At 40.5% G+C, this 13,751-nt stretch overlaps 1 long non-coding RNA gene across 1 annotated transcript in view; it reads right to left on the bottom strand.

The window, feature by feature from the left end:
* Positions 1-2,453: 2,453 nt before the first annotated feature.
* Positions 2,454-13,751, bottom strand: part of LOC118170874 — a 32,040-nt gene continuing 20,742 nt past the window's right edge. Inside the window, exons 8-12 of the long non-coding RNA XR_004752909.1 lie at positions 12,165-12,288; positions 9,817-10,151; positions 9,134-9,450; positions 7,790-7,892; positions 2,454-2,872 (exon numbers count right to left, since the gene is read on the bottom strand). This is a non-coding gene — a long non-coding RNA (uncharacterized LOC118170874). The remainder of the gene's footprint in view (positions 2,873-7,789; positions 7,893-9,133; positions 9,451-9,816; positions 10,152-12,164; positions 12,289-13,751) is intronic.

Here is a 13,751-nt window from a genome sequence, read left to right as displayed (position 1 = left end):
GGGCGGGCGGCGCGGGGCAGGCCGGGAGCTGCCCCCGGCCGCCATGGCCCGGCCCGGCCCCGCCGCTGGAATGCGGGGAGGGGGGGCGGGGGGCCGGGGGCGGCCGCTGAGGGGAGGCGGAGGGCGGGGGCCGCGGGGCTCGGCGCCCTGCTGGTGCCTCGGAGCAACGGGGCTCCGAGCAGCACGGCCCGGCTGGGGCTGGATCCCGAGCAGGAGGAGAGGTCCTGCTGACAGGAGGACGGGGTCGGTTAGGCTGGGAGACACCTGAGAGAGCACCGAGTACAAGCGGGCGCTTGGTTCCTTCCATCAAAGCCCAATTCGTTCTCTTGGCTGCGATTTCTCCTTTGAGACGCGTGTTTATAATACTCCAACGGAGCCATGCAGCCACGTTTTGTCCACCCAGCTTGCGCTGATCTCACCAAAACCAGAATTACATCTCTACGAGCCTGAGCTGTGCTCGCTCGTCAGCGCCTTACCTGCTGAAACAGTCCGTCAGAGCTTTGAGTCTGTCAAAGCATCCCAGGGTATTCCCCATAAATACACTTCTTTTGCAACACACAAACAAATAAAATACTCTCTTCGCACTTAGCTGTTTGAGGTCACATAAATGAAGCAGATTTTAAGTGAAGTTACCGATTACCAGCTTCATGTATGAAACTGCACAATTCTTTTTCCATGGAAAAGGCTCCATGTTTTCAGGGCTTACAACCCAAATCTGTTTCATTTAGGCACTTGGAAGCCCTTCACTGCTGCCAGGTTACTGACCCAGACTCGAATCTGAAAGGGAAGTTGTCACAAGCAATAATTGTGGAGTCGGTATTTAGCTGGTGCTGATTGAGCAGGACAGCCCAGGTAACTCCTCTAACTTTCCAATGCTTACAGGGTGAACAACAGTAACAATACCTTGGTCAATAAATTCTTATGACTGGAAAATCCCTCGGAGTGAGTCATCCTGTGTGGGAGGAGTTGCCTGAAAGGAAGGAAGGACTGTTAAATAGATAGGACTTCAGCCTGGGCAGAGCAACAAAACTTACGGGTAACCATCAAAAAAGAACAAATAATATTTGTGGATAACGTTGGTCACTGTGCTGGGCTTAGACAGCATGGGGATAAATGAAAGATGAAAAAATGACGTGGCTGCTTCTTTGGAAGCAGGTTTAAGTATTCAAGCACTTACTGCCCCAAATTGCACTAACTGCAATGATATCAAGGCTCCGAAAAACATGCTCTATATTCAGCCAAGAGGTGGTCAGGAAAACATATATAAAGATAACTGTAAAAATTGGCACTTTATTACTTTAATTCTTCTTTGAGGTACTCAGATCACATTAAATGAATGAGAGCAAGAGGAGAGAGAGTAAGAACAAAGAGAAGAAATGTGAAAAAGCAAAAGCACCATAAAAACCTGAGAGGAAATTGCCTTTTGTATAATAGCCCCCCTTAGAGGAAACAGAGGAAGAAAATGGCTATTTTCTTTCCATTTGATCAACTTCAACAACAAAATTTCAACAAGGTGTTGTATACCCACACGCAGTTTGAAATAAATTGGAAGCACAGTTAATCTCTATCCTTCCACAGCAGCTCAAGCAAAACAGCAACACACCTATATAAAGAACCTTTTTACTTTTCTGCAAGGAACAGATGAGACATGCTTGTCTTGCAGAATTAAATTAAGTAGATACATTTGACTAATTTGGTGTTATAAAGTCCAGAACGTTTCTAGTAAGCATCACAGGACAACACGCATTTTAAGTTTTGGTCTTCCCATACTCATTTATCATTACTTGTTCATACAAAAAAATCAATGCATACGCTAAGGAAAACTGTTCACAAGTTTTAGACTGTCAAAGCTGAGCGTGGTTGCTCCATGGGTCTCAATTATTAAAACAGGTTGTTAAAAGTTATCCCCACAAAGCAAAACAACGAGCACGCACTACTAAATGTAAGTAAAATAGATTGAGGATCCCCAGATGAAACTGCTCAACACCTAAACATTTCACTGCATACTTTTATGTCAGTTTACACTAAAAACAAATGACAGAAAAGCCTTGGGCTTGCCATCAATCTTACAGTTATCAGCCACCAGAGAAGGCACCCAAGCAACCTTATGTTACTTTTCACAATCTGCCTATTTTGGGAGATGTAGGAAGAAGTTTCCAGCAGCTGCATTTGAATAATTTGCCTCTCAGACTGGCACAGCCAGCAGAGGAAGTGTGTGCAGTGGTGGGAGATGAAGCACACTTGGCTCTGCCCTGCCGTGACCCCCATAATGCAGAGGCTTCCCACAGGCCCGTCTACTTTTCTCAGCGGACACAATCCAAACAACAGTAATTACAGCAGACATCCACTCCCCGTCCACCAAATAAACAAAAACACTTAAAACAAAGCAAGTCAGCAGATTTGCCACAGGGTCAGTACAAAAAATACTAATAATAAAATTCAGAAACGCTGGGTGACAAAATTCAGGTGGCTTTACAGGTATTTGTGAAAAGAAACCACGCTGCAGTCTCCTGTAAGGTATCACCAGAGAAAAACTGCTCTAAGCACTTTAATTTTATTAAGATAAAAGGAAAGCTTTAGGCACCCTTGATTTTCTGTGTAAGTTGAAATCTTTATTTTAAAAAGTTGGCTTAAATATTTTGACTGACAATTCCAGCTGGGATAATCTGTATAATTACACTGAAGCATACAAAATACTGCAAATTTTAATCAACTGATCCATCACATCTTTCTAGCGTCTGAAGTGAAACAAAGTACAAGGTGTGATTTCCATTCCATTCCTGCCAGCTCAGTGCTGCTTCAGTCTTGGCATCAACTGCAATGACGAAAAAGCTTGATTTCTCCAGGCAACAACCTACAGGCACAACTGAAACTGAAGGGAAAAGTGGTGCCAGAGTTAATGTACCTCACAGTTTATTTCAACACGGATTGCAGGAACTGCAGATGGGGAACTACTTTAAGGATCTAATGATCTCTTTCCACATGTAATGCAACAAATGCAACTTAGAACTAATGCTAAAAATGCACAAGAATAGGATTCTGTATTAAGATATGGCTTAAGGCCATCCTGCTTAGAGAAGTCCTGCCATCAACAACAGGTCTGCAGAGAATGTGAATTATTCTGGTAAATGTCTGAGGTTTCAGTATAATCTTTGTCCACTATCAACAGCCATAAAAGTAAAGAATAAACCAGATAACTGTGCTAGTTTCTTAATAGTTATATCTATCATGGTTTTATGGAAGCAGAGAGTTACAGCATTTATAAATAAAACTGGAATAGAAACCGATAGCTGTAAAAGCAGAACGTATTTCATAAAGTGTTTTATTTCAGTCTGACCTTCTAGTCACTCTTGTGCAGATTATCCTAAATAAGCCCATGCAGCAACTGTCGGTAGGTGAATAAAAAATCTCTAAACATGTTAATGAAAAGTAATCTGCTTCTTTTTTTTTCCCTGCAAACCCAGTTTCTGCAAACCCAGGAGAAATGGATACAGAAGCATATCTATTCTGGAGTGGGTCTGGGATGTATCCTAAACTTCTCTTCTAAGACTGTAATGTGGCAAAGAAATAAACTAAAATGAAAATTAAGGATGAAAGGACTGTGAAGTTTTTCATCTTCATATTGTGGATCCTTTCCTTTCCTTTAACCAATCCTTTAACCAAAAAACATTTTTGCTTAATAGCTGTTTGGTGGTGTATATGAAATTAATTAGTAATCTCTGTTTTCTAGCAGGTGAGAGTTTTATCTTTTATCTTTATCCCCTCTTTTCATTCCCTTCTCCAGCACCTCCACTTGCCTGACCAGTGCCACAATGAACTCCTGCCTTTGTAAAGCCCACTGACGACTGGGAAAGGGGCACACATGGATGGGTAAGTTCAGCCTTGAAACATCCGGTGAACTTCTTAGAGATTAGATGTTCCTCAACACTACTCTTCTCCCCTTGTAGCTCTCCCAGTCTCAATCAATGCACACGCAGTGCACTGCAAGGATGGAAGTGTGTGAAAGGAACTGGTTAAACTTACCTCTGTATGTTATTACATCTCTAAAATATAGCCAGCAAATTCACCAAGAACAGTCTCAAGCTCAGTGTCACCTTTGTCCATTGATGTTTGCTCTGCCACCAAGAAGTTACAGCAATGCTTAGCTTTCCAACATGCTGTAAAGAGCAGGAATCATTTACCCAGACCCATGTGGATAATGTCTGAGTACTGCTCTTCACTGACATGCCCAGCAATGCAAATCCTTTACATGCATGAGCTGGAGCTGTTTATACTAACTGTAAAGCATTCCCAGTAGAATTATCTTCCAAGGCTGATAAAATGCTATCCCAGAAAGTAGTGCATGTTCTGGGGGTGGTCATGAGTATCTCACCATAAAGGATGTTGACCTACGTGACCACAGGTCAAATTGTTTAACAAATATCCTTCCTGAGCTTCCAGCAAAATTCTCAAGATCTTTTGCAATACACAGCTGGATAACTGTGTATCTTTTGCCCAGTGTCTCTAGGCTGACATTTTCTTCCCAGTTAATTCTTAACTATTGTTTACGGTCACAAACTGTTTTTTTCATAGCTTGGTCTGCCAGTTGTCTTTTCTTGACCATTGTTTTATTAATAATAAAACTGGTTGCTGTTTCATCACTTGTAAAACCCTTCTTTTCCTCATAGAAATGGCTGTTGAGAGCAACCCTAATTCAAGCGTACCCCTCATTTTAAGAACTCTCATTTATAAGTTTAATGCTCTTTTAAGCATAGTTCTTATGATTTCCAAAAACAAACAAACCAAAATAGCAGAGCCTATAAGAAAGTTAGGCGCAGAAATTAATTGGTAAGAAATCAAAAAGGATACTCTCTGATTAGCCCAAAACTAATCAGGATCCGAAAATCTAATCTGGATCTGAAAATCCAGACCAAGCAGTGGAGACAGTCCCGTAAAGAACTGTGGACAAAAGTTGTAACAGACTCTGATTCATTTGGACTGCTTCTAGAAGGAAGTCTCATCACTGGAAATCCAGGATTCCCAAACTTCCAAGGTCAGATCAACCATCTAACGAAGGGGTCAGTCGGTTGAGAAGTCATCATCTTTCAGATGACTGATTTTAGATGAGCAGAGCTCACGTTTATCCTGCTAAATAAATAGTTTGTCTTGCCAAGCAAGCTGCAGTTTGATTTGTTGTTATTCCTGAAGAGTTAAAACCTGGGTGCCCTGCTGGACAACGTTAACAATAGCATGTAATTTTGGGGATCTGTAGATTCACTGGTCACCCCAATTGCTTGTTCCTCCTCTTAAAGGTCCTCAGCAACCTGTCTCTGCTCCCGTGTGGAAGTGAACTGAAGCAGAGTTGTTTCTCCTTTACATGACTTGGAGCACACAGTGAACAGTGAGGACCTGTAAGGAGTTTGACCCTACAGAGCTGTCTTTGGGATACGTACCCATGCCTGTTCCTGGCCGTGTATCTGGCGTGCCCCATCTCTAGTCTTGGTTCTCCCCAGCTCACTACGTTCTCCCCTGTGACCAGCTGAGAGGACAGGAGACACAGTCTCTGCATTGAAAAAAAATACTACTGCAAAAGAATAAATAGTCAAAAGAAGCAATTCAGGGAAAATCAGTTCAGCCCCTGTAGCCAAGGAGCAAAAAAAAATGAAAATACTCAGAATGAACACAATCTTCTGAATATACAGCTGTTAAGCCCTACAAAGTCACTGCAAAGCTACAGAGCATACATGAACTACAGTTTTCAGAAGTTTGTGACACAGACACCTTTAGGTAGACATTTGCAAGAACACTCAAAGTTTATTTTTGACATCAAGATCATTCTCCTATCAAACACCAATCCCTTGATCTAGAATTCAGAAAGAGCAGTGTCACAGTGCAGTACACACAGGGGCTTTGACATAAGTTGCACGCTGCAGTACTCACCGACATTTCTGTCTGATCCAAATCACTCTGCGTACTACATGCGGTTTCGGTGAAATAAATAGTAAGTTTGGCAAAATTACAAACAGCTGAAAGGTCAAGGTCAAAAACGCTACAGGTCTGACAATGCTACCAGTTTTGTTTACAGTAAAATAAGGAAGGCTAATTTTGTTTTAGCAGAAAAGAGGGCATAGGCTAGGGGTTTGACCTTCCTTCCAGCACCGCAATTGTACTGTTGACTTTTTTCATTTTCCTTGACAGATCACTTAAACATTGTATCCTCATTCCTTCCTGACTATAAAAGCATCTGACACCTATCCATTACACAATGCTACACCCGCTGTGTGCTCTTGGGCAACGTGCCATCCTCCCTGGTCTGTCACATCTTTTTAAACTGAACTCTGCACAGTAAGTCACCAGAAAGGAACATCTTGGTGGGATAACACAGTACCATTACTGCCTTAATATTACTTTATGTCTCCTGGTTTTTCTTTCTCTGACTCTAGCCTGCCAGGATTTATGGCTCTTTTGTATTGTATACCATTGCTAAGCCTTCTAAGTAAGTTAATAGCAGTCAGATATAGGTCTAGTGAGCTTCTGAACAGCACCCACAACTCCTGCTGCAAAAAGCTGGGAGAAGTGCCAACACTCTCATATCCTACCCTTCCTTCCCTTGTGTTTGAGCCAACAAAAGCTTGTCCAAAGACCCATCAGGCTGGGTCTTGTGGGAAAGAAGATACCGTCTGTGGAGGCTAGAGGCTGTAGCTAGGGCTGTGTCTACCCTCTCAGTCATTGGCTAAAGAGGAGGGAAGTCACGTCCCTTGGGATTGTTAAGTCTTCCAGTCTTCCAGTCTCACAGTCTTAAGAGGAACTGTGAAAAATTGTAAACGTGCAAGACCCGTTCTCTGGTAGTTGTCATCCATAGCCATCACAGGACTGGAAGACATGCTAATTTTGCAGGCACTAGGAATTAATTCTGATCCATAAAGCAGAGCGTTGGAACCTCATTAGATGACATCTTGAGTCCTATTCATCACTGGCACAGCTATGCAAATCCTTCACAGGCAAAATACATGCTGGAACAAATTCCTTTTTCCTTTTTTTTTTTTGTGTCCATAATTTTTTTGAATAATAAGAGAATTTAGCCTCCTACTTGTAGGCATTCAAATAGCTATGTAATCTTACACTACTAATTATGGATTATTAAGCAAAGTGAAAAATTAGGGGCTGTCAGGGAAGGAAATTATATTTTTAAACTCACAAGTGGTCATCATAAACAATAGGAAAATGCCTAAAATGCCTTATAAACATTGTTTACTGATAAATGTCTCCTGTTTTGGCTTTTGATGTACCAGGAGCAAAGTACCTAAGGAAAAGATTTGGAAATGTATTAAAATAACTTTTCATAGTTATAAGATGTATTTTGCTTGCTGCGAACATCAACATACTGCCCACATTTTCATCTCTCCTACTCAGTGCAGCATGGAAACATAAGAAAGACAAAGACAGGTGTTCAGAAAAATGCCGTGATTACAAAGGGATGGGTAATTCTAAAATATGTGCCCTGCTCTTTTACTTGTCTGATCTTTAAATAGGAAATCTGTACTCTCTTCAACGGGTACTAATTTCTTTTGTTTTGGAGTGCAATAAAATCATTACATCAGAGAACTTAATTAAATTAAAAGCCCTTAACTGAGTAGATGAACTGCAGTATTTACCTAATAATTCATTTTAGGTATGTTAATTTACCTTCAGCTATTACCCTCACATATTATCATGTCATTTTAAAATGATATGAAAAAGTTAAATCAATATTTATTGCGTTGATTTATTAAAAAATGAACTGCAATCATCTGTCATGGGGTTAACTTACAGTGAGCACCAGGAGAGTGTACAGAGGATAGGCTACAGCTTTACATGGTGATCATGTCAATCTCTCCCACTCCTGTTTTCTGGCAAAGATTCATCTCAGATGCCTGTTGGTTGAAGACAGTTGTATTTCAATTAGCACTGAAATGACATAGATACAGATAGATACCAGAATGTGCTTCTTAGAAGTTATTTGCTACATGATTTTAAATCACAGGATACTCTTTAACATAGCACCTCATTGTCACTTCTCATTGTTTTTTTAACCTAGGATGTGCTTTTCATTGGTCCACTTCTGCCTTGTGTGATTCTCAAAATACATTTCACTCTTCCTTTCAACCACTGGCTTGTGGCAACCAAGTTTTTGCCACCCGAACTGTTTAACTTCAAAGGTTAAGAAAACAAAAAGCCTCCAGAACATAAACATCTTTATGTAGTAACACATACCTAGCATACCATTTTCATCAGCACTTCAGTGCAGCTCCAAAAGGTCTATAATAGTATCTGAAATGTTATATGTGTTTGTTCACTTTCACATTTTCACATATTTAAAACTATTAAGTGTTACTGCATATGCATGTTAGTACGGAAGTGTGCCTTACTGAATGTTACTGATTTATCAGTCATCACCAGATAACACTTTCTGAATTTTATACACTCAAGGGCTCTACAAACCCAGACAAAATAGACACATTCAGCTTCCCTCTCATTTTACCAAATCACCTATCTTTCTTCTTAAAATGGTATTGGTTGCAAAATGGGTGAGTTGGATTTAATAATTTTAGCCAGATAGGAATCCCTCCAGGGTCCTCCCTTCCAGTTCATTTAAGCAAACATAAAGCTACTTCCCCACGCTGTAGCCAAAAGCATGGTAAACTTCCAGATAATCACTAAGAGTTCCTTTTAACTTGTCCCAATCTGGGAAAATATTTAAAGTTGTTTCCCTTCTTTCTTTCTTCCCCCCCACATGTTTTTTTATGTTTTCCAGCCATTTCTTGCCCTGCCTGGATATGAGACTGTCCCAAAGTCCAAAAGGAGCCAAGCTGCAGGAGAATCCCCAGGTTTCCACCTTTAGAAGAAATCAGGCTTGAAAGCTTTTACTAGTATTTATCTCCAATACAGGAGTCCACATTTTTAACTAATTCTGTCTTTCTGAACAAGAGGCAGTAAAAACTACTAAATCACTGGAAGCCACATGGCCAAATCTCAGTTTAGCAACATCTGGATTTCTAAACAGAGAAAAAAGAACAAATAACACTGCACAAATAGATGGCAGATAACTTTACTAGTCTCCTGAAGCGTACAACAGACAGTTAGCATTTTTCTCATACTGATCCCAAGTACTCACTGTCAAATTTCCTTCCAAGTCACAGTTGGGACAGCAGATGTTCTCCCAGTGTGTTATTCTCACATCATGCAGCCAGGATTGCCAATGTTTTCAGGTTCCAGAGTACAAACAGGACTTAGCTCAATGAAGCAATTGTTCATCCCACTACAAATTATGTATGATAATTCTGCAAGCTTCTGTTGAATTCCTCCTTCAGGGAAGCTAGACTGTGAAGGGGTGATGAGAAGACCTGGTGGCACCAGGTGAGGTGGTAAGAGGTAGCTTGTGGTTGCTCTCAGTAAGAATGCTTCTTGCTGTCTTGCGTATTTGGAAGAGCACTGGACAAAACATGTCATAGGCATTGTCAAGTCATTAATGCACCATTAGTTTTTTTGGTATATATTTTGGGAATTTAGGGAATCATCAATGCTAGTTCTCTATAAAACGATTTGTGTGATCAACAGCAACATACTAATTTGATATTCTTTGGCAAATAAGACACATACAGATTTATTCAGAAACATGTTATAGAACCATTTTGCCAGGGATGTAACAAAAATAAAAAATGATGAAATGTACTGATAACAACGCTCACTCAGCTGAATATCTTGAGAAATCAGAAGTTAGTAGGGGGTGGAGGATACAGCAACTTTGAAAAAGGAGATGAGCTGCCAGATGGGCTATTTCAAAGAGAGAGTGCTTACCAGCATCATGCTGCTTTGAACTGGTCAGAAAGATTCCCAGTCTTCACAAGAAGGACAGAGAGCCTATAGTTTATTTTGTTGTCCCAACCTGAACTGTCACTCACTTTCAAATTGTGGCATTGCATAGGGCCATAACGACTCTTCCGATTACATTATTGTCGCTGTAGCTGTGCAGCATTTTTCATATTTCCTGAATTCTTCACATTTCCTGAAACTTGAGGACTTTGAAATCTCCAGTAAATGGCTGGTTTGAAGAATGATTACCAGGAATGGCAGAAAACAAGTGGGCTTGTTAGGTATGTGCAGTCCCGGAGCAGACAAGAGGCAGACCAGTCCTGAAACTGTGGGGTATCAGCGGGTTAGTACAACAGCAGAGCAGCATCAGATAGTGTATGAGCTGGGAGGCAGCTGGCAGACTAACCAGGTGCTCTGAGACACAGACACAGCGATACGAGCGTTACGAGATACAGCCTAGGTGTGAATCCAGCAAAGTGAACACTGCAACACTTTGCATGTGACAATACATCATTTAGATGGAGACTGCCTTGTTTGTTTGTTTGTTTGTTTTTTACTTTGTCTGTTAACTACTCTTGTGTTTCTTTAGCCTATTCTCTCCTCTTTTTCGATGGTTTTCCTCTTAATCTGGGCCCACAGACAGAACTACGCAGGTAGTTTTACAGAACATTGCGAGGCAATACATGGGGAAGGTACATCTTTTGTTCTGTGTTCTTAAAACCAGGCAGAGAGTGCCAGCAATGCAATGGCAAATACCTTTTAGAAAAACTGAAGATGAAAGAAAAGAACTGGCTTGGGATTTGGAAGACTAAATCAGAGCGTATCATTGTCAATTCTGAAGATTTAATTACACCTTCTGTTGGAACAGTTGTTGAGGTAGCTTCTTTGCCTATATTGTGTACCAATGATATCCATGATGCTATCTATCTTGTTGACCCATGAAAACTCATGATAGGTAAATGACCTGTCCATTTAATATAGCAGCATTTCACCAGGGGTCTCTCACAGTGAAAGAAGCTATCTTTCCGTGGGATAAAATAACATTGCTAAGCATAGTACGTTGTCATTAGAGATTTTTTTTTTTTTACTTAGAAAGAAAACTCGTGTTCTCTTTTAAGACTTCAGCTATGTAAACACTTTCATCTCCAGATTAAGTTCCCAGACATCTCTTGGATAAGTTAACTAGACTGAAGGCTTTTCCTTAGACTTATTTTGGCCTTGGATATTTTGTGATCACTTCAAGCTCTCTCCAAATTTTTAACGCTATGATAATGCTGGATGTGACAGTTGGGCATATTTTAAAAGTAATTTTTCCACTGCCATATGCTGTAGTAATATTAATGTTTTTATACATGTACGCCTTGTCAGTCACCATGTGTTCACATCTTTTTGCTCACTTATCAACAGTGATTTTTAAGCCCTCCTCAGAGACAGCATTCTATATAGCCAGCTGTACAGCTCTGGTTTTACTAAACTTGCTTTTCTGATCCAGACCTCTTACTCAGAATACATTGAGAACAATAAATAAATAAATAAATAAATAAATAAATAAATAAATAAATACCCTGTATCCATGTTTAAGTTTACAGTAACTTCTCCTGCTTTCATCTATTTTGGAAAGTCTCCATTCAGACTTTGAAGGTCACCCTTGTACAGACTGAACCTTGAAAGTTTCAGTCAGAAAACTGAAGGCTCGGTGAAGCTGGAAGCAACCCAGAATAAGGTATATAGTGTGGGAAAGTTAAATAAGCTACTTGCACTGTTTAGACATCTTTGAATGTATGAGTCATGTGCAATGAGTAAAATAACCATCTTATAAAATGTAAATTCAGAAACTAGCATTTGGGACACTTAAATACACTCCTGTTCCTTACTTGTTGATGCTGGTTGCCATAGCTCTCTGATGTAGTCACTATTTTTAATGTGTATTGAACATAGACTCAAAAATATTCTGCCTGGAAAGAATTACAGAAGGCAAAGATGCTACTCTCACAAATACTGATTTTTTTAGTTTAATGTTATAGACCATTTATTTTTATGGAATTTTCAGGAATCATAAGAAGCTTTGTGAATTGAATCACAAGATCATACAACCACATTTGTCTCTGTAGTTCCATGTGTGTACGATGATACAAATGCAAAGAGGCACTTAGATATGTAGCCTGTTGTCTAAAATAGGCTCCTTGCAAGCAACCTCAGAGTTTATCATCTCAGCTCAAAGTTGCCACATCTTTTGCTGAACCATTTTCTTCTAATTTAGAAAATATACAAGGGGCCTGGTTGATAACAATTTGGAGGAACTGGACTATTGCATAACTTCACTGAAAGCCTACCTTGTCAAAGGACAGGACAATGCTGGATTTGAGTTGCCCAGGCTTTCGAAATTGTGAACTATTTGGCACTTTTTGAACTATTTTACCTTTCACAGATGATAAAATTTTAACAAACGAACTGTATCTGTAGCAGAAATATCGGAAAGCTTACTTTGCCTTGATAATAGTACCATAGGAATCACACAGAAAACTTAAATTTTAAGTGCGATAAAACTGAAAATGCATTTTGAGTAAATCCACACCCCATAGCTAGGAAGATGTTCTGGCCAACATGCTGACCTAACGACTGAATTGTTTAAAATTTTTGTCAAGCAAATACAACCTGGAAGACTAAAAGATAAAACTCTTCAAAACCAATAATTTTGGACTTTGTTCTGAGTTGGGGAAGAAAGAGTAATCTCTATCTGAAACTCTTCAGGCTTTGAAAATGTGAAAATGCCTTCAAATTTAGCCACTTTGCTTCATTTCTGGTGCCTCTCACTTAGAATAATCTCTGACTCTCTGACTCTTCCACTGACTGATGCTGATTTTTAGTGGTCATTAGCATATGCAGATGAACATATTTCTGCATGACTTGCCCTAATTTACAAAACAAAACAAAACAAAAACAAACAAACAAAAACAAGAACAATGTTTTGTTCATTCAAATTCTGCCCCAAATTCCCGTCCTCCTGTGGGTGCCAGATGCTTTGTGATCTATTACATTGTAATCACACGAACACAGAAGCTGCTATGGAAAAGGAGAAAATCCCTTCTGAACTTCTGTGGTAACTGCGCTTCAGGGCAGGCTGCTGCTTCCCACTGCAGTGCCATCATGTCAGGGATGCTCGTGAGGCCGAGTGCCTCTCGTACACTGGTGCCTTGCCTGAAAAAGCTGGAAGTCCTTCAGTTAGCTCTTTGGCAGGCACTTTGTCTCTCAGCTGTGGGCAGGATTTCTGCAGGATGTTCATCCACCACTGGTGTCTGGTTTTGTTTGGTTCTTAGTGGTTGGTGTGCCTTAACCCACCTGCTGTTTCATCACCCTTGCTCATGTTCTCCTTTTTTTTATCAGCACAGCAGAGCCACCCAGCTTCTGCTGGCACAGGCCAGCGTATAAAAGCACACCTCTTGTACCCAAGTGCACCACTCAAGTGCAAAAAACAGATGAAGCCTCTACAGATGAAGCTGCAGGAATATTTTTCCCTTCTTCTTCTCTCCTTTTGTGGTAGACTGCTGTCTTGCCCAAAGATGAGCTAAACCAAACTCCAGTCCAAGGCTATTGCAGCGTTTCTGGCTATTCATGCAAGCAGCCTGACAACTCCACCAGCCAAACTAAATGTCTGTGTTAGCCCTAAGGGAGGAGGATGAACCATTTTATGGCAGCTGTAAAAGGTCATACAGTAAATACCAGTGCTACTGCTCATCTGTTGTCCCAGCCGATCCAGTTTGGGGAGAGGGGGTGTGGTGTGCATGCGAGTGAGCTGTTCAAAACTCTCTGCTGGCTCTTCACGATTCAGGTTACGAACTGGAGAACTGGAAAAACTTAGTTGATCAATTTGTGGTTGTTCTACCTATTTTGAAATGATTGTTCAATTGAGGTAAACCTCA

Source organism: Oxyura jamaicensis, chromosome 8, assembly GCF_011077185.1.
Source record: "Oxyura jamaicensis isolate SHBP4307 breed ruddy duck chromosome 8, BPBGC_Ojam_1.0, whole genome shotgun sequence".
NCBI lineage: Eukaryota > Metazoa > Chordata > Aves > Anseriformes > Anatidae > Oxyura > Oxyura jamaicensis.
Note: the sequence above shows the minus strand (reverse complement) of the source record. Positions and strands in the feature narration are given on the sequence as shown.